Below are 24,379 nucleotides of genomic sequence, written 5' to 3'. Positions count from 1 at the left end.
TGACTATTAAGCACGTGAAAAGTGGCTCCTGGAACTGAGGAATTGAATTTTTTATTTTAATTAGTTTAGATTTAAATAACCACATGTGGCTAGTGGCTACTGTATTGGACAGCACAGCTCAAGTGAGTCATTTGGTTGCTAAAGGCTCGTCTTTAATTTATCTTAACGTCCTGGCATACTTAACAACAACAACAAAAATAAAAATTTATTGAGCATCTGTTTACTTTGTGCTGGAGATGTCACTGGGTATTTACTTTTCACAACTTATAACAACCCTGTGAGCTCCTGTTTTACTGTCGGGAAAGCAAGGCCCAGGGAGCATAAGTATTGCGGCAGAAGTCATACAACTAGTGCATGAAGCATGCTCTCTTTTGTCACAGGATCTAATTTTGGTTCAAACTGTAGCATCAGTTATTTTGTAGAAGTCTCTCGATTTGGGTTTGTATGCTGTTTTCTTATGATTGGATTGAAGTTTTGTAATATTTTCATCACCCTAAAATGAAGCCCTGTACCTATTAGCAGAAACTGCCCATCTTCCCCTCCCTCCAGCCCCTCGCAACCAGGGATCTACTTTCTATCTCTATAGATATCCCTGTTCTAGAGAGTTCTCATAAATGGAATCATACACTATATGGTCTTTGTGACTGGCTTCTTTCATTTAACATGTTTTCAAGGTTCATCCTGTTGAAGTATGTCAGTACCAGTACTTAGTTCCTTTTTATGGTCAAATAATATTCCATTATATGGATATGATGTCTTTTGTTTATTCATTCATCAGTTGGTAGAGATTTCGGTTGTTACCACTTTTTAGTTATGAATAATGCTGCTCTAAGTGTTCATGTACAAGTTTTTGTGGGGACATATGGTTTCATTTTGCTTGGGTGTATACCTAAGAGTGGAATTGCTGGGTCATGTGGTAACTGTGTTTAGCATTTCTGAGGTAGGGGTGGTTCCTTTTTGATAAATGTGTTTGATTCTTTATTGTTTCTTGTGGTTTCTATCCACTAGTGAATTAGGGTTACAGTGGACTTAGATTCAAGACAACAATAATAGTGTATCTCGTATTCTCCTTTAGTGCCAGGTAAAATATTTATAAAAATAATTAATACTTATTTTCAGATTTCTGCACATACATTTGAGATTTTTAAAAATGCATGACAGTCTTCCTTCTTATGTCTTTTTTAACATTTGAAAATATATATGTGTGCATATATATATATATATGTTGGTATTTCTATAAGTGTGGTCCTAATGTAATATGGACAACTGGAGTCTACAGATTGTTGGTAGAACACCAGTTGAAATAAGATTCTGCACTTTTGAGTATTAACGATAGCTGGGGATAATCTCTGTTAGTTTATGGCATTTTCTAGGCATTATTATGTTCAGACCCTAAAGGGTTGGACTGCATGCCTCCCTGCTGATCTGTCTGCAAGAAACAGCAGAATTGTAACGCAACATAGCTTTTTTTTGGTTCAGTAAATAGACATTTCTTGCTGAGATGACAGAAGTCTGAAACTACTCTTTAAAAATACACGTAGTTTAACTCTGTGAATGTTGCCAGAAATAATCTTATTAAAATAAGGTTATGAAGTACTCTGGCCTGCAAGAATATTGCCCTGCATTACAGTACAGTTGGTTAAAAAAAAAGTCCTGTGATAAGAATCTTCACACTTGTGATATTGCTTCGATTTCCCCTGTTTCATCCAAATATTTTCTACTATATATTTTGGTATGCTAGGTGTTAAGGAGACCATAAAAGTGTATATATTGTTGTCGTTCTTTTTTTTTTTTGGCTGCACCTTGTGGCATGTGGGATTTTAGTTCCCCGACCAGGGATCGGACCTGTGCCACCTGCAGTGGAAGCTCGGAGTCTTTAACCACTGGACCGCCAGGGAAGTCCCTGTATATGTTGTTCTTGTCTTCAAGGAGCTTATGCAAATAATGATATAAAGCAGAAATGAAGAAAAGGCTCCACGAATGTTACAGAGGGCTGTGGGAAAGTTTCAGTAGTTCAGAAAGAGCTCAGCAGTCTGGGGTCCTTGGAGGGGATGGAATCCTGGAGCTGGGGACAGTGTGTGTTTGTAAATCTTTTGGATTGACTCTTTTTCCCCCAAACATTTTTTTTTTTTAGAGTAGTTTTAGTTTTACAATAAAATTGAGAGGAAGCTACAGAGATTTCCCACAAACCACTCCCCCTCCCCCCATCCACACATAGCCTCCCTCATTATCAACATCACTCACCAGAATGGTACATTTTTTTTTTCTTTTTTTTACCAGAAGGAACACTGAATTGACTCTTTACAGTAAAAGCACAACCTCATTAGTTTGCACTCCACTAATTAGGAAGTTTTTGTGAAATATTGGGTAAGGATTGAACTTTAGATAGGATTTTCCAAGAAATTAATAGCATCAATGACATAAAGTGAATGTTTAACATATTTAGGAGAAGATAATGGTTTAAAGTACTTCTGTAATGAAGGACCCGTACATAAGCATTCCAGCAACATTTATTGAGTATGTAGAATGTTGAGAAAGAATAGTGTGATGACTAAGAGCATAGATTCTAGCATCAGACTCCCTGGATTCAAATATGGCTCTACTATTGACTAGCTCTGTGGCTTGGGCAAATTACTTAACCTCTCTGAGGCTCAGTTTCTTGTTCTGTAAGGTGGGAACAACAGTTTTGCCTACCTCGTAGCATTTCTGTGAGGATTGAATGTAAAATGCTTAGATCTGTGTTTCATGCCTGATAAACACTCATTAAGTATTGACTATTATTAATGTGTTCCTAGCACTGTGCTAAATGCAGTGGGGAGATATAAGAGAATGTCTGGCGTCAGAGATCTTTCAGACTAGCAGGTAACGTAACACATATTGATATATAATATATATATATCTTCAATACAATACAGACAGGTGCATATTTTCTTTCTAGTTTGCAGTTTAACAATTATAATTAATTCAGTGGACTTTCAAAAACCTAGTTTGAATCCTTCAGACAATGTAAAAGTAATAACTTTTCTTATAACATGTTCTGTGGTTTAGACTTTTCCATAAGTTCTGATGACCTTCTCCTAGCTGGATTGATTTACTGAAATTGGACTATTTGGCCCACTGGGGAAATGCACACTAACTTTTACCCTTATGTCTCTGGTGAATGTACCAATTAGGAGGCAATGCTCATGTTTCTTGAATGTTGTTTTACAGCCCAGCTGCAAAACAGTGGCTCCTGAGTCTAAGGAAGTGGAAACTGGCAAAACCATGGAGTAAAGCCACTGCCTGAGGTGCCCTCAGCCATACCACTTGGCACCTAGAGACGGAACATACATTGGTCATTGAGTCATTTTCCAAGGATTCTGAAACCTTACATGATAGAATGTTGAGACACAGGTAAATTGAATTCTGTGTCTGCTACAGGAATCCTGTGAAAACTCGAGAGGCCAAGATTTGCCTATTGAGGTCTTCTTAAGGTGAAATTAAGAACTGATGTATTTTGCAAAATTTCTGTTGGCTAAAGGTGCTCGTGGCTGCTGCTGCTCTTTTTCTGGCTTTGTTGCTATTTTAGAAGTGTGCTGAATGGGGCCACTGCAGTACACAACTCCAGGGGACAATATTTATTAGATAGTTTATGTAAAGTGCACCCTCTGAAATTGTGCAGAACATAGGCTGCACAGCTGCTAAAGGCGGACCTAGTGCTGAATTTGACTCTTAGTTTTGTTCTTAGAACCTGTTGTTACAAGTTCTTTGGAATGTGTCCTGGTCTTATGGATGAAATTGGACCTTTAACTGGACAAGGTCTTGAACTCCAAATACTCAGATAACCCACGTGCCTTCCACGTCTGGTTTGGCATTAACCCAAACTCTCACTGTTATCACCCAGGTTATTATGACATGTCTTATCACTGTAAGTCATCTGGTGACTGGTTTAAAGGAATTCTAACCCTTATGTGCTAGGACTTCACTAAGCATTCTTCACTTGTAAGCCTGATTTGTGTTCCTACAGCCGTTGTTGCTGGGATCGATCCTTCTCGAAGGTCTGTGAGGTTATAAATGTATTGATGGTTGTGTAAGAGGCTGCTATTTCTCATACAACAAGGCCAGCCCTGCCTCCAGCTGCTCCAGGCGGGGTCGAGCAGCTGCAACAGCTGCCCTAGGAGTCTGCAAAGCACTCTCCTGCATTGCACAAGGATTAAATATGCTATCTGCTAGAGCTGTGTCTGGTAAGAGTCTTAGAACACTTCCAGGAAAGAAAAACAAAATTGTATTTCCACAAAGGAGTAAGAAATGTTGGCACTTATCTCCATGAGGTCACTTCACTCGGGACAAAAAGTTTGTGTTCTCTTTATTTTAACCAGTTTTCTAGGTACTTTGAGGAATACTTTAAGTTTGTGATTCTAACTTAGAGAGGTTAGAAAAATAACTCTATTAACTTTGGGGTGATTGGAACCAGGATGATACATTTTGTTCGTATAGGTTATTGTGAATTTGTCTTTACTCATCCACTAATTAGATCACCGTTTATGCCCTGATTCCTCCCTCCCTCCCTCCCTTCCTTCCTTCCTTCCTTCCTTCCTTCTTTTTTCTTTTTCACATGTTTGGTAGTTAGGAGTGTTGGTATAAAGCAAAGTCTGGTTGATTTAAACCACAGACAAGTTTAGAACTGGAAGAAATTCTGGTATCATTTATCACAAGCTCCTCATTTTACAGGTGTCAAAGCTGAGACCTTGAGAAGCTAAATAACTGTGCAAAAGTGACAGAACTGATGGGTGGTAGAATCTCAACCAGCACTCAGGCCATGCTGTGCCAGGGAAACGCAAGTCCTGCTCATTTCTCTCCTGGGTTAGGTGCCCTTGGAGAAGCCAGAGACCTGCCAGGGGTTATTTATGGAGCCCCTCTGTGCAATTGAGGTTATTCTCATTTGAACACTTTATGGGAATGGTGTGGAGTATGCTTATAAAAGGCCCTGTCACTTAATAGAAGAGTGACCTCGGGTGGTTAGTTAAGCTCTTTGTGCTTCAGTTTTCTAATCTGAAAAATCATATTTCCGTCCTCATACAGATGCAAGGATGCTGTGCGTGAATACTTGTCAAGTACTTACTACAACGTTTGGCATAGAGTAGGTGCTATGCAATCATGAGCTGATAGGATTATGTGTTGAAAGTTTCCTTTTAATTTTTTTTTTTTTTTTTTTTTTTTTGCGGTACGCGGGCCTCTCACTCCTGTGGCCTCTCCCATTGCGGAGCAAGGCTCCGGACGCGCAAGCTCAGCAGCCATGGCTCACGGGCCTCGCCGTTCCGTGGCATGTGGGATCTTCCCGGACCGGGGCACGAATCCGTGTCCCCTGCATCGGCAGGTGGACTCTCAACCACTGCGCCACCAGGGGAGCCCTCTTTTTAATTTTTTAAAACCCATGTGTAAGAGAGGAAGTATCTGTAGAGAAGCTTAAACAGTCATCTTGAGACTTTGTTTGTATTAGGAGGTTGAGGAGGGGAGAGACCTTGGCACCAGATAACTGTAGATTTCAGTCTGGGCTCCTTGACTTTCTAGCCATGCAAACTGATTCATCTCACGCCACCTGTTCAGTTTGTTCATCTGCTAAGGGGATATATGCTTACGAGGTTGTGAAGGTTAGAGGAAATGGATGTGAAACCAGCCTTAGCACACAGGTGGCAGGTGCTTTTTGTTCCCTTTGCATTGAGTGGAATGTCTATACACACACACCCATACACTCAGGTGGAGTTCTGTTTCTTCTATGATGTCCCCCTTCCCCCATTACTCTCCAACTTTCATAAATCTCTCTTCATATAAGCTATAACACACCTGCCTCGCTTCCTTTCACTTCATGTATATTGTCTTGAATTATTTAAAAAGTTTGTCATGTATCCACTTTCTCTCTCTGAGAAAGAGCATTAAGATTTGTACTTATTTTGGGGACTTCCCTGGTGGCGCAGTGGTTGAGGATCTGTTTGCCAGTGCAGGGGACATGGGTTCGATACCTGGTCCGGGAAGATCCCACATGCTGCAGAGCAACTAAGCCCGTGTGCCACAACTACTGAGCCTGCATGCCACAACTACTGAAGCCCGCAAGCCTAGAGCCTGAGCTCCGCAACAAGAGAAGCCACCATAATGAGAAGCCCACGCACTGCAATGAAGACCCAACACAGCCAAAAAAAAAAAAAAAGATTTGTGCTTATTTTGGATCACACTCACCTTGATACTGAGTGTGTAATAGTTTCTCAGGAAGGAACTGTTGATGTTGATGGAAAAGTTCAATAAAGTAAGCAGGGAGTGGGTCTTCTTCTGCCAGCATATTGAGAACCTGCCCTCTTCAGCTTTCTTTTTCTCAGTCACTATTTTTAATCTTAGTACCTCTATGTTAGTGCTTTCTGCTTCTGATCTCTGAGAAGACGTTGTTTCTTTGTCTCTGTTGTTTTAGTGTAAGAAACTAGAGATATTCTCAGTCACTGACTTGTTAATAGCAAAATTTCTGTGTAAGATTTTTGGCCATAGTCTTCTATTCAGAAAGTCCCTCTAAAAATTCATTGCAACCTTTAGTCACCTTTAATAAAACAAAACCAAATTTCTGTCATTTTCATGGTTCAGGAGCTCCTTGGTAATGCTTGCACTTTATAGAAGCTTTTCTCTGCAGAATAGAAATTGCTTTCTAAAGACTATTGGGTTTTTACAGTTACAGAGTCTGGAGCCAGTGGAGAAAGTGTTTACATTCTCAATCTGGAGTGCTTTTAAATATAGTATTTTCTAAATTTTTTTTGTAATAAATTTTTACATTTTATTTCTCATATTTTGCTTAAAAACTTTCTAAATACATCTTTTTCTCTGAATGTTGCTTAAAATTATATTGTTAATAGTATTTAAGGAACATTCATTCATTCAGTATTTATTATGCATTCTATGGCAGGTGCTATGCTGGATTCTGGGAATATAATAATGAATGACACAAACTTGGTTTTAGCCCTTGAGGAGTTTACAGTCTAGCGGAAAGTAGGAAAAAAAATAGCTTTCAAATGAAGTAATGGGTAAGGAAGGGTTAAAGTCAGCAGAAGTTGCTAAATTGTACTACTACTGAAACTAATGAATACTTTTAAAAAGCGTTCAAGATGTGATGAACTGTGAAAATAGGTCAAGACGAATACATTTTCCCTCCGTGATTGTCTACTTTTGCAAGGACTGTAATAAATTATCTCTAAACTTTATGTGGCACAGAACCCGAAGGGTTTTAGACATTATCCTGTGGCCATCTGACATCTACAACAAATTTAACCCCTTGGAGCAGAGTGTTTGAGCTTCACTGTGAAACAAATCAAGGGAAAGGAAAAAGCATCTTTCTATAAAACACCAGACCACAGGGAGAGACCAGGTGACTCTTCTGTTTCCATCAGAAAATGGACAACCCCACATTTAATAAATTTATTTATTTACTTATTTATTTTTGGCTTCATTGGGTCTTCATTGTTGGGTCTTCGTTGCTGCGTATGGGCTTTCTCTAGTTGTGGCGAACGGGGGTTACTCTTCGTTGTGGTGCACAGGCTTCTCATTGCAGTGGCTTCTCTTGTTGCAGAGCTTGGGCTGTAGGCGTGCGGGCTGCAGTAGCTGTGGCTTGTGGGCTCTAGAGTGCAGGCTCAATAGTTGTGGTGCACGGGCTTAGTTGCTCCATGGCATATGGGATCTTCCCACACCAGGGCTCGAACCCGTGTCCCCTGCATTGGCAGGCAGATTGTCAACCACTGCACCACCAGGGAAGTCCCCAACTCCACATTTAGATGAAATTTTGGATGCCTTTACTCTGTGCTAGATTTATCTGATAATTATAATGCTGAATTATCACAGTCACCCTCCTGAAGGCAAAAAAGCATGAGCAAATAATTTCTCCAAGTTCCCCTGTTGCTTCACAGCTTGATGATATTATGAAAGCTATATACACATCCAGTGTAAAATGTTTTCTTTCACTTTTTTGAAAGCAGTTAGGAGGATTGACTATTAAGACTGAGTTAGCTAAAGGAAGAGCCAACAGAACTTAACACATGTGATAAAGTTTACCAATCATAAATGATTTATGGCCTTTATCTTTTATTAGACATTACCTACATGGTTCAGATTGGTAACCCATGGCAAGATGAAAGAAATATGGAGTCTGCTCTGTGCTTGAGAGAAATTGTAAGGATCTGAAGATTAAAGCTAGTTGAAGGAACTCTAGTCTTGGGGGGAAATTATGGTAAATCTCAGTTGATGATCAGCTCAGCCCTATCTTGGAATCCTAAAATCTTTTACTTGAGGAAAAAGAATCTGAAATCATATTTTACTTAGGCACTAAGATCAGGAACAAGACAAGGTTGTCCACTCTCACCACGATTATTCAACACAATTTTGGAAGTTTTAGCCACAGCACTCAGAGAAGAAAAAGAAATAAAAGGAATCCAAATCAGAAAAGAAGTAAAGCTGTCACTGTTTGCAGATGACATGATACTATACATAGAGAATCCTAAAGATGCTATCAGAAAACTACTAGAGCTAATCAATGAATTTAGTGAAGTAGCAGGATACAAAATTAACACACAGAAATCTCTTGCATTCGTATACACTAATGATGAAAAATCTGAAAGTGAAATTAAGGAAACACTCCCATTTACCATTGCGACAAAAAGAATAAAATACCTAGGAATAAACCTATCTAAGGAGACAAAAGACCTGTATGCAGAAAACTGTAAGATACTGATGAAAGAAATTAAAGATGATCCAAACAGGTGGAGTGATATACCGTATTCTTGAATTGGAAGAATCAACATTGTGAAAATGACTGTACTACCCAAAGCAATCTACACATTCAATGCAATCCCTGTCAAACTACCAATGGCATTTTTCAGAGAACTAGAACAAAAAATTTCACAATTTATATGGAAATGCAAAAGACCTTGAATAGCCAAAGCAATCTTGAGAAAGAAAAATGGAGCTGGAGGAATCAGGCTCCCTGTCTTCAGACTATACTACAAAGCTACAGTAATCAAGACAGTATGGTACTGGCACAAAAACAGAAATATAGATCAATGGAATAGGATAGAAAGCCCAGAGATAAACCCACTCACATATGGTCACCTTGTCTTTGATAAAGGAGTCAAAAATATACAGTGGAGAAAAGACAGCCTCTTCAATAAGTGGTGCTGGGAAAACTGGACAGCTACATGTGAAACAATGAAATTAGAACACTCCCTAACATCATACACAAAAATAAACTCAAAATGGATTAAAGACCTAAATGTAAGGCCAGACACTCTAAAACTCTTAGAGGAAAACATAGGCAGAACACTCTATGACATAAATCACAGCAAGATCCTTTTTGACCCACGTCCTAGAGAAATGGAAATAAAAACAAAAATAAACAAATGGGACCATATGAAATTTAAAAGCTTTTGCACAGCAAAGGAAACCATAAACAAGACGAAAAGACAACCCTCAGAATGGGAGAAAATATTTGCAAATGAAGCCACTGACAAAGGATTAATCTCCAAAATTTACAAGCAGCTCAATATCAAAACAACAAACAACCCCATCCAAAAATGGGCAGAAGAGCTAAATAGACATTTCTCCAAAGAAGATATCCAGATTGCCAACAAACACATGAAAGAATGCTCAACATCACTAATCATTAGAGAAATGCAAATCAAAACTACAGTGAGGTATCACCTCACACCAGTCAGAATGGCCATCATCCAAACTTCTACAAACAGTAAATGCTAGAGAGGGTGTGGAGGAAAGGAAATCCTCTGGCACTGCTGGTGGGAATGTAAATTGATACAGCCACTATGGAGAACAGTATGGAGGTTCCTTAAAAAACTAAAAATAGAACTACCATATGACCCAGCAATCCCACTACTGGGAATATACCCTGAGAAAACTATAATTCAAAAACAGAAATGTACCACAATGTTCATTGCAGCACTATTTACAATAGCCAGGACATGGAAGCAACCTAAGTGTCCGTCGACAGATGAATGGATAAAGAAGACGTGGCACATATATACAATGGAATATTACTCAGCCATAAAAAGAAATGAAATCGAGTTATTTGTAGTGAGGTGGATGGACCTAGAGACTGTCATACAGAGTGAAGGAAGTCAGAAAGAGAAAAACAAATACTGTATGCTAACACATATTTATGGAATCTAAAAAAAAAAGGTTCTGAAGAACCTAGGGACAGGACAGGAATAAAGACGCAGATGTAGAGAATGGACTTGAGGGCATGGGGAGGGGGAAGGGTAAGCTAGGACAAAGGGAGAGAGTGGCATGGACATATATACACTACGAAACGTAAAACAGATAGCTAGTGGAAAGCAGCCACAGAGCACAGGGAGATCAGCTTGGTGCTTTGTGACCACCTAGAGGGGTGGGATAGGGAGGGTGAGAGGGAGGGAGATGCAAGAGGGAGGAGATATGGGGATATATGTATATGTATAGCTGATTCACTTTGTTATAAAGCAGAAACTAACACACCATTGTAAAGCAATTATACTCCAATAAAGATGTTAAAAAAATATTTTACTCAGGCAAAGTCAGGATTCAACTGCAGTAATTACTTACTGCATTTTACCTAATTACATTCACCAGATGCCTGGAAAATCTATTTGCTTGTTCCATTTAATTGGTAGGTATTGTTTTTATTGTTAATGATCCTATGTTATGTATTTAATTTGATAAACTGCTTAAATTTTTTTGCATGAAATGTAGGTCAGTATAAACCTATGTAATAAAAATGAAACTAGGCAGCACAATCCATACTGCATGAATGTGAATGTGCCAAGTGCAGGGTGGGTGGGTGCTTGGTGTATTTGGAAGGCTTATTTAAAGGGTTGCTGTTATGTTCATCTCTAGCTGATTACATCCTGCAAAAATCCAAGCTCAGTGTTGTCAGGTCTATAAAAATATCAGGGAACTCTCGAAATCCAGACTTTATGTTAAATCACTAGATCTTTAAATACTTTTAATTGATGATGATGGCGATGATGATGATGATTATTTTTAAGAGCACAAAGGATGGCAAACAAACCAGTTAAAAAACAATTCCCAGTCACGCAGTAAGGGGACAGTTTTTAACCTCAGCTGCAGTCTGGGTCGATAATTGAAAGTGCAACTCGGGAAATGACTGCAGAGTAGCTTTTAAGTAATGAGGGGAAATTCTTTCAAGTTGCAGCATATCCTTGAAGCTTTCTCTTCTTTCTAGAAATACAAGCATCAGAGAAAAAAAAGAGAGATTTTTGGAGACCCATTTTCCATGTGTGCAATACAGGAGAATCACACATTAAAAGATTTTTGCATTTGCAGCCAATAGTAGGATGAGTTGGAACAGTAGTAGTATTGTGTAATTGAATCGTGCCTAGGCTGAATTTTGAATAATTGTCAATGTGGACTGGGGAATTACTTCATTTGGCAAATCAGTTTTAACATAGATACATGACTTATCCAGAGCAAATCATCATGATTGGGGGGGGGTGCATCTGCATTTGGGGACACTGAAAGGAATTGCATGTTTTACCATATCACTCCTCTGTTTAGTCATTCAGTGGCTTTCCACTGCTCACACGTTAAACTCAGTAGCCTAGCAAAGTCCCTCCCAGCCTGGCCCCTGCCTGCCCCTTCAACCTCATCTTCTGCCAGCCCTCCTGCCCTTGTATATTCCTGTTTCCCAGTAACAAGGGGCTACTCTCAGTTCCCAAATGCTTCCTGCTTTTGCATCCCTATACTTGTTATTCCCTTTGTCTTGAATATAACGTTGCCTGATTAGCTTCTCTGATTTCCAGACTCAGCTCAAATACCTTTTCTTAAGCAAAAACTTTCTTATCTGTAAACCAGCATTTCATAAACTCTGGTTCAAGTGGATCTTAAAAAAACAGAGAAAATTGTATTTATATCAGGCACTAGAAGTGATTCTGTCTCTCTGCCAGGGTTGCAACGTAAGTATTTCATAAGCTTAATAGATGTGCTATATAAATAAATGGATTTACAGGAGTTTCACAAATGAGGCGTATTATAGCTCCTTTGGGATAACTCACAGTGCATGTGAGCATATTAACAACTCAGAATGTAGCAAATGCGTTAGCTTTGTTTGATTCAATGTTTCTCAAACTTATTTGACAATGGAACACTTGTTTGAGAACATCTGTTAAAGTCTTGAGGAAAGTCTGATCTGGGAAGGTAGTTTGGGGAAAATCTTGCCTTACAACATGGTTTTGCTTAATAAGAGGAAATATCTTAGGAAAGAATGTCTTCAAAGTAATGGAAGTATTGTCCATTTCTTTGAATGGAATTCCCAACTTGGTTTCAGTGTTTCAATATTTACACCATTATTAGTGCAGGTCCTTTAAAGTCATGGCTTGCCTAATTGTCACATAGTCCAACCTCAAGAAATGCAAATTTGTATCACAATCTCATCTAATAATTTTTTATTTGAAAAATTTCACACACACACAAAAGTAGAGAGGAGGGTATGTTAAACTCTCGTATACTTATTACCCAGATTCAACAGTTATTAAAATTTTGCTTCATTTTTTTCTTTATTGTCTACCCTCCTTTTTTGCTGAACTGTTCTAAAGCATATCCAAGACATCATATCATTTCACTCTTACACTGTTTCAGTGTGCGTCTTCACAAAAGGGGACATTACCTTACATTACTGCAGTAATATTGTTGCACTTATCAAAATTATAATAATTTCTTGGTAATGTCTATTACTCAGTCCATATTCAAACTTTGAAAAATATTGAGATATAATGCACATAACATAAAATTCAGTCTTTTAATGGCCAATTCAGTGGTTTGTAGGATATTCAAAAACCTATGCAACCATCACCCCTAATTCCAGCACCTTTTTATCACCCCCAAAGAAACCCATACTCATTAGCAGTCACTCCCCATTTTCTCCTCCCCCCACTAATCTAATTCCTGTCTCTAGATTTTGCCTATTCTGGGCATTAGGTAGTCTTTTATGACAGGCTTCTTTCATTTAGCGTAATGTTTTCAAAGTTTCTTCACATTGTAGCATGTATTGGTACTTTATTCTTTTCTATGGCTGAGTAATGTCCCATGGTATGGATATGTCACAGTTTGTTTATCTATTCACCAATTGGTGGACACTTAGGATGTTTCTGTGTTTTGATTATTACGAGACATGCCGTTATGAACATTCATGTACAAGTTTTTGTTTGACATATGTTTACATTTCTTCTGTGTATATCCCTAAGGGTGGAATTGCTGGGTCATATGGTAACTCTATATATAACTTTTTGAGGAACTGCCAAACTGTTTTCAAAGTGATGGCAACATTTTACATTACCATCAGCAACTTATGAGGGTTCCAATTTCTCCACATCCTCACCAATACCTGTTATTTATTGTCTGTCTGTTAGATTTTAGCCATCTTAGTGGGTGCAAAGTGGTATCTCATTGTGGTTTTGATTTTATATATTTCCCTAATGACAAATATTAAGCAGCTTTTCATTTGGGTATTGGCCATTTGTATTTCTTCTTTGGAAAAATATCTATTCAAATCCTTCCCTAGCTTTTAAGTGGGTTGTTTGTCTTTTTATTATTGAATTGCAAGGGTTCTTTGTATATTCTGAATACTAGTCCCTTATCAGATGTATTAGTTGCAAGTATTTAATCCCATTCTTCGAGTTGTCTTTTCACTTTCTTGATGGTGTCTTTTGAATAGCAAAATTTCAAATTTTAGTCAAGTCCAATTTACCTATTTTTTTGTTGCTTGTGGTTTTGGTGTTATACCTAAGAAACCATTGTCTAATTCAAGGTCATATAAATTTATGCCTGTTTTTCTCTGAGAGTTTTATAGTTTTAGCTCTTATTTAGTTAGGCCTTTGATACATTTCAAGCTCACTTATGATGTAAGGAAGGGGTCACACTTTTAAAAGTAAAATTTTAGTTTCAACTTTCAGGGTGACCTAGAAAGACAGTTGTTTTCCCTCTGCCTGAATGTACTTGTGGACCCCATCCCCCATTCCAACTCCTCCATCCTGAGCTAATCATGACATAATTTATTAGAATCTGTTTGTGTACTAGGGAGTAGAATAATCAGAGTATATGAGAGGACAAAGTCTTTATTACAAATGTGATTACATTTAATTAAGCAAACAACCAAGTTGTAATAGACATCTGGTGTTTTTACCTTACTTGCCTACTCTTTCTCTTTTTTTGGAAATGGCACTTGGTTTGTGGAGTCCACTTCCCACAGTCTCTGTCTATAGGCTGAACTTACAACACATACTCCTGCTCCAGGAGTGGGCAAATTGTACTGACTTGACAAATGAGAATTTTATCTCTAGAGCCATCATGATTGGTTCAGAGATGGATACAGACCCAAAAAGGGTCAGAGACATACGTGGAATTAGTGGGAGAGTTAACTGGTATAGCCTGGAAATTCTGATATCTTATCACCAGAAAGGGGTGTCTGTCTGTTTATAAAACCAACATGAGGAAAGGTGAGCTGAGAGATTGGATCTTAACTATCCATTGAACAGCAGAATCCAGCTTTGCCTGAAGTTTAGACTATTTCTGGACCTTTCAAATACATGAGATACATGTATATTCCTTTTTAGATTCGCACCTGAAAGAGTTGTGGTTCTGACACAGATAGAATGATAGAAGCTGAAGACACAATATATATGAGATGCTTTGTGCCTTCGTGGACTTGACAACCTAGAAGGGAAACAGAGAGACAAATAAATAAATATATGGCAAATGCAAGATTAGACATCTGAATAAAATAGGCAAACAGCACAACTATTGGGGAGGGGTTAGGGAACTGGAAAAAGTCTTCAAAAAATAATTACTGATTTGGGGTTGAAAAATGAATTGACATTCGCTAAGTCTTTCTGTAGATAACAAAACCGATTTTTCCACTGCGGCTTAAAGAAGTCATTTTCATTTTGCTGTCGAAGAAGGACATGTTGTTACACTCTTATCAGTGGTATGGAACTGACCGTCAGATGGGCCATACCATGGCATTTTTCTAACAGCCACGAAGAGAAGGTGGGAACTAACCTAGCAGGTTTTTAGAAAATTCATAATTTGGGAAGTGGCATTGAGTTTTCAGAACCTAATTATGTTTTATTTAGTGTATTTTTGAGATAAAGGCCCAGTGTAGGATGTGCTTTATGTTGTTCTAACTCTGTAGACTTAAGATCATTCAGTCCAACTCATTCATTTCACAGAGAAAAAAGTTATAGCCCATATAGACTATAGAATGTATCCAAAGTCACACAGCAGGGAAGGAACTGTAATCTTGGTTTCTTTATTCTTAGTGCAGTCTTTCTTCTATTTCATATCTTCTCCTATTGAGGCTTCTTCTGAAGAAAGAATCACTTCCTTAAGAACAAAAGCTGGTGGGGCTTGCAGTAAAATTCTTGAGGAAAAAGTAAAGAATAGGGGAGGTTTTTATGTGGATGAGCCTTTTGTTTCGCAGATGGCCAGCTGGATGTTTTCATCATTCTGAGTTTGGTACCCAGACTCCGCTGGAATGGCTGGATGGCTGCCACCTTTCATCCAGATGGTGCTCCCTGTGTCTGTTAAATCAGGCGGGAAGCTGTGGTCCTTGTGCAGATTCTCAGCACACCTATTTCCAGCATTCAGGATTTCCAGCATACTGAATTTGAGATCAAGCAATTATTAGAAGTTACATATTCTTTTTTTCTAACTCTCGGGAGATTATTTTTTTGATCTTCTTTACTGAGCCACTGTCTCCTCCCCTCTGCAACTTCTGTAATAAGAAGGTTGTACAGACTCACTGTAGCTTCGAATAAGATTATCAGAGGTAAGTATGAACCTATTAAGATGTAAGCAGAGAAAATAAAGTTAGAGTTTTTTTTTCTTAAGAAAAGTTGATGCTAATGTTTGCTCCTTTCTAGTAGGCACTCAAAATCTTTATATAGAATAGGCTCAGAAGGGGAAATCTGTGAGAGAGTGGCATGGACTTATATATACTACCAAATGTAAAATACATAACTAGTGGGAAGCAGCCGTATAGCACAGGGAGATCAGCTCGGTGCTTTGTGACCACCTAGAGGGGTGGGATAGGGAGGGTGGGAGGGAGACGCAAGAGGGAGGAGATATGGGGATATATGTATATGTATAGCTGATTCATTTTGTTATAAAGCAGAAACTAACACACCATTGTAAAGCAATTATACTCCAATAAAGATGTTAAAAAAACAAAGAAAAGAAGGGGAAATCTGTTTGTGTAGCAGTCAAGATGACAAGGCTTGAAGTTTCATTGGGATAGCAAGCCCATAATTTCTTATTTTGTATGTTATTTGGGGTGGCTGAATAGGGGGCAACTGATGGAGTCTTGGGAGGAAGGGTGATAATGCTCTTCCCTCCCTCTCCTCCAGCAGACTTTGGTATTTAACACCACTGGTTATTTTTTCATATCTTTCCTGATGCTCAATGGAATTGTTTCTAGTGAATTTGCCGCTATTGTGGTTATGAAACTTGCTCTAAGCCTAACAAACAGGAAGTTCCTTTGGCACATTTACTAGTAGTATGTCAAAAGAAAAATGAAATAACATGACGTACATTCACTAAAAGTTTGCTGTCTAAAACTGAGGATGACACAAAAAGACAACTGTGTTTAAGCTAGCTGCAAATTATTCTGTTCCCTTTGGTGTCCAGGAACCATTTGCCAGAGCTTGGGAAATAGAATACCCTGTCAGTTATACTCACCGTCGAATGTAGTTTATTTTGGGGAATAAGTAAAGTGGGAGGAAAGTACATCTTTTGGAATTACTTGGGCCTAGTATAGAAAGGTGACTGGGAGAGGCGAAATCTGAGTGAAGCTGGGGGAGAAGAATATAGGCATATAGAATATAGAGCAAAAGAATATAGAAAATCCTATATTTTTCTTTAAAGTAATAGCTTTATTGAGATATAATTCACATACCATACAATTCACTCATTTAAAGTGTACAGTTCAGTGGTTTTTAGTATATTCACAGAGTTGTGCAACCACTACCCTAGCCAATTTTAGAATGTTGCATCACCTCAAAAAGAAGCCTTGTATGCTTTACCTATCACCCCTCTATGGCTCTCCCTGCCCTACCCCACAACCCTAAGCAGTCACTAGTATACTTTCTTTGTGTATGGATTTCCCTATTCTGGACACATTTATATATTTCTGGCCTCTTTTTCTTAACGTTTACAAGATTCTTCCATGTTGAAGCAGGCATCAGTATTTTATTCCTTTTTATGGCTGAATAATATTTCATTGTTTAGATATATCATATTTTGTTTACCCATTCATCAGTTGATGCACATTTGTATTGTTTTCACCTTTTGGCTATTAGGAATAATGTTGCTCTAAGCATTTATTTACACATTTTATTTTTACACAGATCTAGTACACAGGTCAGTGGGAAATTATTGTAACAAAGATGTCAGAAACATTTTAGCTTACCATGGTTTAAATTCTGGTTGACCTTTTATAACACAAAAATTGTGTATTTACTTCTAAGGAGTTATAAAAAATTCAGAAGTCTGGTTTTAGTTGAAGTTATGGAGCTGGAACTTTTCAACTGGTTCCCTTTTAAGGAATTATTAAATTTGTTCCTTCGGACACATCACTTTCAAGACAGTGGTTCTCACACTCTTATCATATCACTCTGCCTAAGGGATAGGACGTTCTCCCATCAGACACTGGGGCTGGCTCTATGCTAGTGATGCTCCAGGAGCACAGAGGAGCAGTAAGTAGAGGAAGTGAACACATGGATAGACTTCAGTGTGTTAGATAGCATTGTGGGAAGCCATTATTGGAGAAGGAAGAGGGTTGATGGCTTCATCCTGGAAGGATCAGTGAAGACTGCACTTCACAGATGTGGTCACATTCAAATTTGAATTTTTCAAAAATGAATGAGAATCTGTTTTTGTTTTTTTTATATGTTGTTGGTTTTTTGCCACAGTATAAAATAGCTTAGTTTTTGCTCTCTACTTTTTGTTACCATCATAATAATCACTATTGTTTAGCACTCAATGTGTTTTCTTTTTTCTAATACCACCCTTCCCCTTTTTATTAGGGAAACAAAATAAAATAAATCATGTTCACATAAACTACCAAACCTTGTCAGGTGCACAAAATTAAATTTTTTTTTCTATGAACTTCTATTATTGCTCCTTTCTTCTGAGCTATTTTATATTTATATTTTGATAAGCTTTTTTGTTTTTTTAATCCATCTATTGAACAGAAAACTTGGATATTAATGGAGTAGAATAGGTGGAGCTTTATGTGGAAAGGTGACTTTTTAGTGTTGAAATCATATATTTTACTAGAGTTTAAAAAATGTTAGTTCTAGGGTTATAATTAATACAAATTTTTGCATAAGTTTTCTCAGTATATTTTTACTACACAAATGATATTTTGAAGTCTGGGTTAGTTTTTTTTTTTTTTTTTTCGGTACGCGGGCCTCTCACTGCTGTGGCCTCTCCCGCTGCGGAGCACAGGCTCCGGACGCGCAGGCCCAGCGGCCATGGCTCACGGGCCCAGCCGCTCCGCGGCACATGGGATCCTCCCGGACCGGGGCACGAACCTGCGTCCCCTGCATCGGCAGGCGGACTCTCAACCACTGCGCCACCAGGGAAGCCCTCTGGGCTAGTTTTTAAAGAACAATTAATTATTGTCTTATTTATAGATGCTATGAAAATTGCTTATTTCATTATATTAAAAGCTATGGAATTTGGAAGAAACTCTTAAAATTGATTAATTCATTGCCCAGAGACACAGTAGATGGTGCTTATTAAGATTTTCTCTAGAAGTCTTCTGGCTTCAGTATGATAATTATTCCAGCACACATCATTGCACTGAGAATAATTTGTATGTGAATAACCACAAATCCATCTTTTATATATCACAAAACTATAAATACCAGGCCTTATTTGTTATGTAACACATCCTTGCTTTGCTTTCATGGTCACTACTGATTGCACCAGTAAAATGATGGAATACTGTAACTGATGTATTTTTAAGTATTCTGGCATCCACTAAATTTATATCAAAGTTAAGAGTTATTTTTATGTAGATACCAAGAATCTAATAAACTGAATTAACAGCTTGTTTGTCACTCCAAATACATGCCACTTATTGCCTTTATAGAATGTTCAATCACTCTGATTGCATTGGGATAAATGTTTAGTTATGGAAACACTCTTTGACATTTGGGCATTTAACGAAGTTGGCTGTATTGGGCCCTAGTTCCATAGTGAGATGGCCTATCGTTCATAATTAAGGGGGATATAAAACTGTAAGGAAAATTTGAATGAGTCTTATGAAAGGGCTGCTTCCAAAGATGGAACAGTATTTTTAAGAATATGGTTATCTGTAGCAAGAAGAAATATACAGCCTTTGAATCACAATCATGTGTTAATGGGTGATGGGTCCACCAGGGTAGGATCACGAGGGAGACCTCTGGCTAATGGAAGTGGCTGGGGATCACTTGGTGGGATTGTCGGAGTTTGGGTTAGTAGTTTCAGCCTGAACAAATCATGTCAGTATAGAGAGAGCCTAGTCATAGCTAGAGAAGACCAATCAGTTAGGAAAGGTGGGACCACAAATTCCTCTAGAAGAATATGAAAGATGAATTTCTGCAGATGAAGACATGTTCAAGGTGAGAAGAGAAACGAACTATTGACTAACCTCAGCAGCTTAATTTACTTCCATATTTATACTTGGAAATGGGAAGGTAAAACACGTTTAAACCCTTAGATTTAGCTGTTTAAGGGATGGTTCTCTTCTCAGAGGGCTAAGAAAATATCATAAATGCATAATTATGGTTTGTGCAAGGATCTTTTTCCAAATCATTTTGTCTAAGCAGTTTTACAAATGGTGGGTAGAAACCACAGTGACACACTTGCCTCCCCTGAGGAAGCACCGCCCACTCCTACCCTGCACACTGGCAGCTCCAGACCTCCTGGGGCAGGCCAAGACCCCTCCCTGCACTCCCAGTCTGGCTGTGCAACCAACCCAGACATTTCTCTTCTCTTACCAATCCTTCCCCACCTGGATGGGGCATGCCACCCCAGTTTGAAGGTAGAGCCCAGCCCTGTCCATCTGGGATTTACTTTGATATATGGTGTAGAAGATTTAAATAGGCTTGTCTCCCCCATCCCTCCACCCCCCCGGCAATAGTCAATTTTAGGGCGCCCCATTTATTGAGTATAGTTCATTCTCATTATGTGGTGTTTTTGGCTGTGGTGGGGAAACCATACTGACTTATCAACAATGTAGATCTTATTAATACTGAGATGGTTTGGGGTTGGGGATGGCTTTGAGGTTCAGAAAGCCTGGAATCCTGTCCATTTAACCTTCTTTTTCCATATATTAACCTTTTATATATATAGTAGGGTTTTTTTCCCCTTGAGATATTATTTTCAATTTATCTGCTTGTATGTTCTTGTCCCAAAACTGTGCTGTTTATTGTAGGCATATAAGACATTCTGATATCTGGTATGGCCAGGCTGGCCTTAATTCATTCTGTTTTCAAACTTCTTTTAACTATTTTCATCTGTTTGAATGCTTTGCTTTTAAGGTCTGAATATAGGCTCCCCCGACCATGCCAAGTGAATGTTGATCTAGACTATTTAGAGCTTTTTTCTTGAAATATAAATTTGGCTATTGCTAACAAAGTAACACTAGCCAATTTGGGGGTATCATGAAGTTGATAGGAAGGGATGTGCTCTATAAAATAACCAGCCAAACTCCCTAACTATCCCAACTGTAACTCTGTTAAAGGGTTTTTACGCTTCATTTTTAATCAGCACCTTCTTGAATTACACTCAGAAATAGAACTCATTCAATGCACCAACGCAATTTATTCTCTTTTCTATATGTGTAAGCATATATACAAATCAGCTGTTTTCTACATCAGTTACGTATCAGCCACCTCTTGGTGAGCTTTTATAAAAAGATTCAAAAATTGCAAAAAGGCACAGAGAGAAAACCTTCCATGCCAACCATGATCTTTCTTCTATTTATTGATTTCTTTATATCCTGCTTTCTTTCACCAACAATTTCAGGTTGCTTACAATGAAAGTTCATTTTCAATAAGACCTAAAACAATGACTGCACGAAAGAAGAAGAAAACTGGAAGAGGAAGGAGTGAGTGGTGAGGCTATCAAGAACTTTTGGCTAGGCAAAGGTCCTGTGAAGTGGAGTTAGCAAACTTTACAGCTTGTCTAGAAGGCAAACTGGTAGACCAATCTAAGGACAATCTTTATGCAGATTTGTTCATTTATTCAAGAAATATCTATTGAGCACCTGCTATATGCCTGTCACTCATTAGGCATTGGAAGTAGAATAGTGAGCAAATCAGGCACAAATCCCTGCCCTCATAGAGCTTACATTTTAGTGGAGGAGCCATAGTAATCAAAATATATAATCTATGTGGAATGTTAGATATTAATAATTGCTGAGAAGAAAAAATAAAACATGGAAGGGAGGTAGGAGGTTGGGGAGGGTGCTTATCTTTTTGATGGAGTGGTCAGGGAGGGTGTCCCTGAGACACTGAAAAAATGGCCAGAAGGCCATGAAGGAGTGGTAGGGATGTCAGGGAAAGGTGCTGGCAGAGGGAGCAGCTAGTGCAAAGGCCCTGGTGTTTTTGAAGGAGCGTGGAGGGAGAAGAGCCTGGGTAGAGGGAGGGGAGGGGTCATGGTTAGCACCTGCAACTCCAGGACCAGGCCTGGATGCCTTCAAGGTTCTTTGGGTAGGAAAGGGCAGGGCCACAAATAAAAGCAAGAAATTAGCCTTGCCATACTTTCTAATTTTTATTCAGTTATATATCAAGTTTTTTATGTGCTCAGAATTTCTAACTGAAGAATGAAAAGATGTAATGATGTGTACAGGTACAAGTTTACAATTTCTTTTCTATTTACTTCGACATAGACCATTTTGAAATTTTAGCAGACATTTTAGGATGTACTACTAAATTTGGTACATCACTGTTTCTTTTGGAAGCAAATAAGAAAAGACCTTTCTGGATCTAATTGACATTATGAATACCCACTAAGAGAGTATTGTGCTCTAAGTTGGTGAACTCTGTGGTTTGCAATCTTGTTTAAACAGTCAGAATTGCAAATAATGATCCCTGAAATATAATTTCCTGTCATTCACCTACCTGCCAATTTCCCTCTAAATTTATGGGTTCCTATAAAACTTACTGTGAAACTCAAGATGCTTGTAACAGTCAATTTCAGACTAATTTTATACTTTTTTCCAGACAAATTATGTTGTTCAAGTCCTGTAGTCATTTTCACACTGTCTTATTGTGTTGTTGGCTGTTTGTTATCTGCTTATTTAAAGAAAATTGAGCAAGGTTTATAAAATCATGGTTTTGGTTCCAGAATCTAACCCGGTAGTCATTTTACTGAGGTCTCCTCCATGTATTCACTAAGGAGGAAAACATTAAATTACTTGGCATTTTCGAGGTGATGGGGGAAGAATACATAAGGTAAGAACTGCTTGGAAGCTGTTCTTTCTTCATATGAATAGGAGGAGTTTATCACTTTGTTTATGGAAAGGGGAGATGGGAGCGAGTGTTGGAAATGTCAGGTCTCTGTGGTTGATGCATTAGTGCCCCACTCCAGGTCGTGTTGTTGTTTTAGGCTGTCAGGGGAATGGGTTAGGAAGATGCCCAGTGGTGCCAGCTGTGTGGCTGGCAAGCAGCTGGACCACGGAGGCGCCTCTTTGGCGGAGTCAACAGTTGGGCCAGAAAGGCTGTGAATCAGCAATGAGTGTAAACATTCGTTAGTTTGAATGATTAGGAGCAAAGCTTCTGGTCTTCTGTTATTAGCTGATTATAAGAGTGAAGTGGAGGAAAGCTGCAGCCCTTGGAGAACAGTGCTGTTAGAAGCCAGTAACGCAGGGGTTTTGAGGGAAGCCACTTACGTTCAGAATATCAAGCGAAGCCACAGTGTTGGAGGACAGGCTCTTGGTGGGTTCAACAAGGCTGAGTAGAAGGATAGCAGACAGGAGAGAGTGGAAGTGGTTTGCCTGGCAATTTTGGCCAATGCTTGGGCTGAAAGCAGGGTGTCGGTTGCCGAGACCCTTCGCAGTCACACCAGTTGCGCTACATGAATGGATTAACCTGACCCAAAGCTTTAGGGGAGAGGAAGAGTAGCAGGAACTGAGGGTACAGTGACCACATGCATGTATCAGTATTATTATTTGTTTATGTTTATGTCTCCTCCACTGGACTATGGATACCTTCAGAGTGGTGATCGTGCATATTCATCTTATATCAGCATTGTTTACTGAAATGAACTGAAGGGTGGGATGAATTTCTCTTTTTAATGTCGTTTTTTTAACCTCTTCCATTTGAGGATAACTTGTTATTCAGATATGTTCTGAGGAGCCCACAGTGTGTAAATTTACTTTTGTCCCTTTTAAAAGGTATGAGATTTAATGATGAAGGGTTGCACAAGAGCAGAGGATTGCATTTATATAAAGAGCATCTTTGTATAAATGAAGAAATTATCATTGGTTCATTGTACATCAATCCATTCATTCATTCATTCATTCATCAGACATATACTGGATATTACCTATTAAGTGCCAGGTGCTGGGGATATAAAACACAGCCTTATCAGTGGCTTACGAAGGAGCTCACAGATTTCTTTATTTGAAATAAAAAGAGCAAGAGAATAATTACCCACCTAAATTATCTCCAAAGGAATTGTATTATGTAGAGTTGAAGGAGAGTTGGGAACAGTTCTTAAGAAATGTAGCTCAGAGATACTTTGTGTGATCAGCTTAAAATGTATTAACTGATAGCAACTTGAATTAACAAAATAATTTCAGTTACATGTTTAGACATAACATTTTAAAGCTTCTTACTTTAGATAAATTTTTCTGATAATTTTCTCAAAGTACTTCTTTTTGTATAATAAAACTAATGACTTATTAGGGTAGGTAATATATTGTCTCTTTAAAAACCTGTAATGGAAGTTATTCAAAACTGAATAAATGTGTATTTTGTCAAAAAAATTTTTTTTTAATAAATTTATTTTATTTATTTATTTTGGCGACGTTGGGCCTTTGTTGCTACACACAGGCTTTCTCTAGTTGCGGTGAGCGGGGACTACTCTTTGTTGCGGTGCACGGGCTTCTCACTGTGGTAGCTTCTCTTGTTGCTGAGCACGGGCTCTAGGCACGTGGGCTTCAGTAGTTGTGGCACGCAGGCTCAGTAGTTGTGGCTCGTGGGCTCTAGAGCTCAGGCTCTGTTGTGGCACACGAGCTTAGTTGCTCCGCAGCATGTGGGGTCTTCCCGGACCAGGGCTCGAACCCGTGTCCCCTGCATTAGCAGGCGGATTCCTAACC

At 38.6% G+C, this 24,379-nt stretch overlaps 1 protein-coding gene across 4 annotated transcripts in view; it reads left to right on the top strand.

Moving 5' to 3' along the window:
- Positions 1-24,379, top strand: part of CDK14 (cyclin dependent kinase 14) — a 591,337-nt gene that overhangs the window by 53,300 nt on the left and 513,658 nt on the right. The window contains exon 1 of one of the 4 annotated variants that reach the window (XM_081243420.1): positions 3,249-3,393. The exons of the other annotated variants lie outside the window; for them this stretch is intronic. The gene's annotated coding sequence lies outside the window, so the exon portion shown is untranslated. Of the gene's footprint in view, positions 1-3,248; positions 3,394-24,379 lie in introns of those variants that run through there. 4 annotated transcript variants of the gene reach the window in all.

The sequence above is a fragment of the Mesoplodon bidens genome (assembly GCF_964165515.1).
Source record: "Mesoplodon bidens genome assembly, chromosome: 9".
Classification (NCBI taxonomy): domain Eukaryota; kingdom Metazoa; phylum Chordata; class Mammalia; order Artiodactyla; family Ziphiidae; genus Mesoplodon; species Mesoplodon bidens.
The sequence above is the reverse complement of the archived record's forward strand: the minus strand, read 5'-3'. Positions and strand labels throughout refer to the sequence as shown.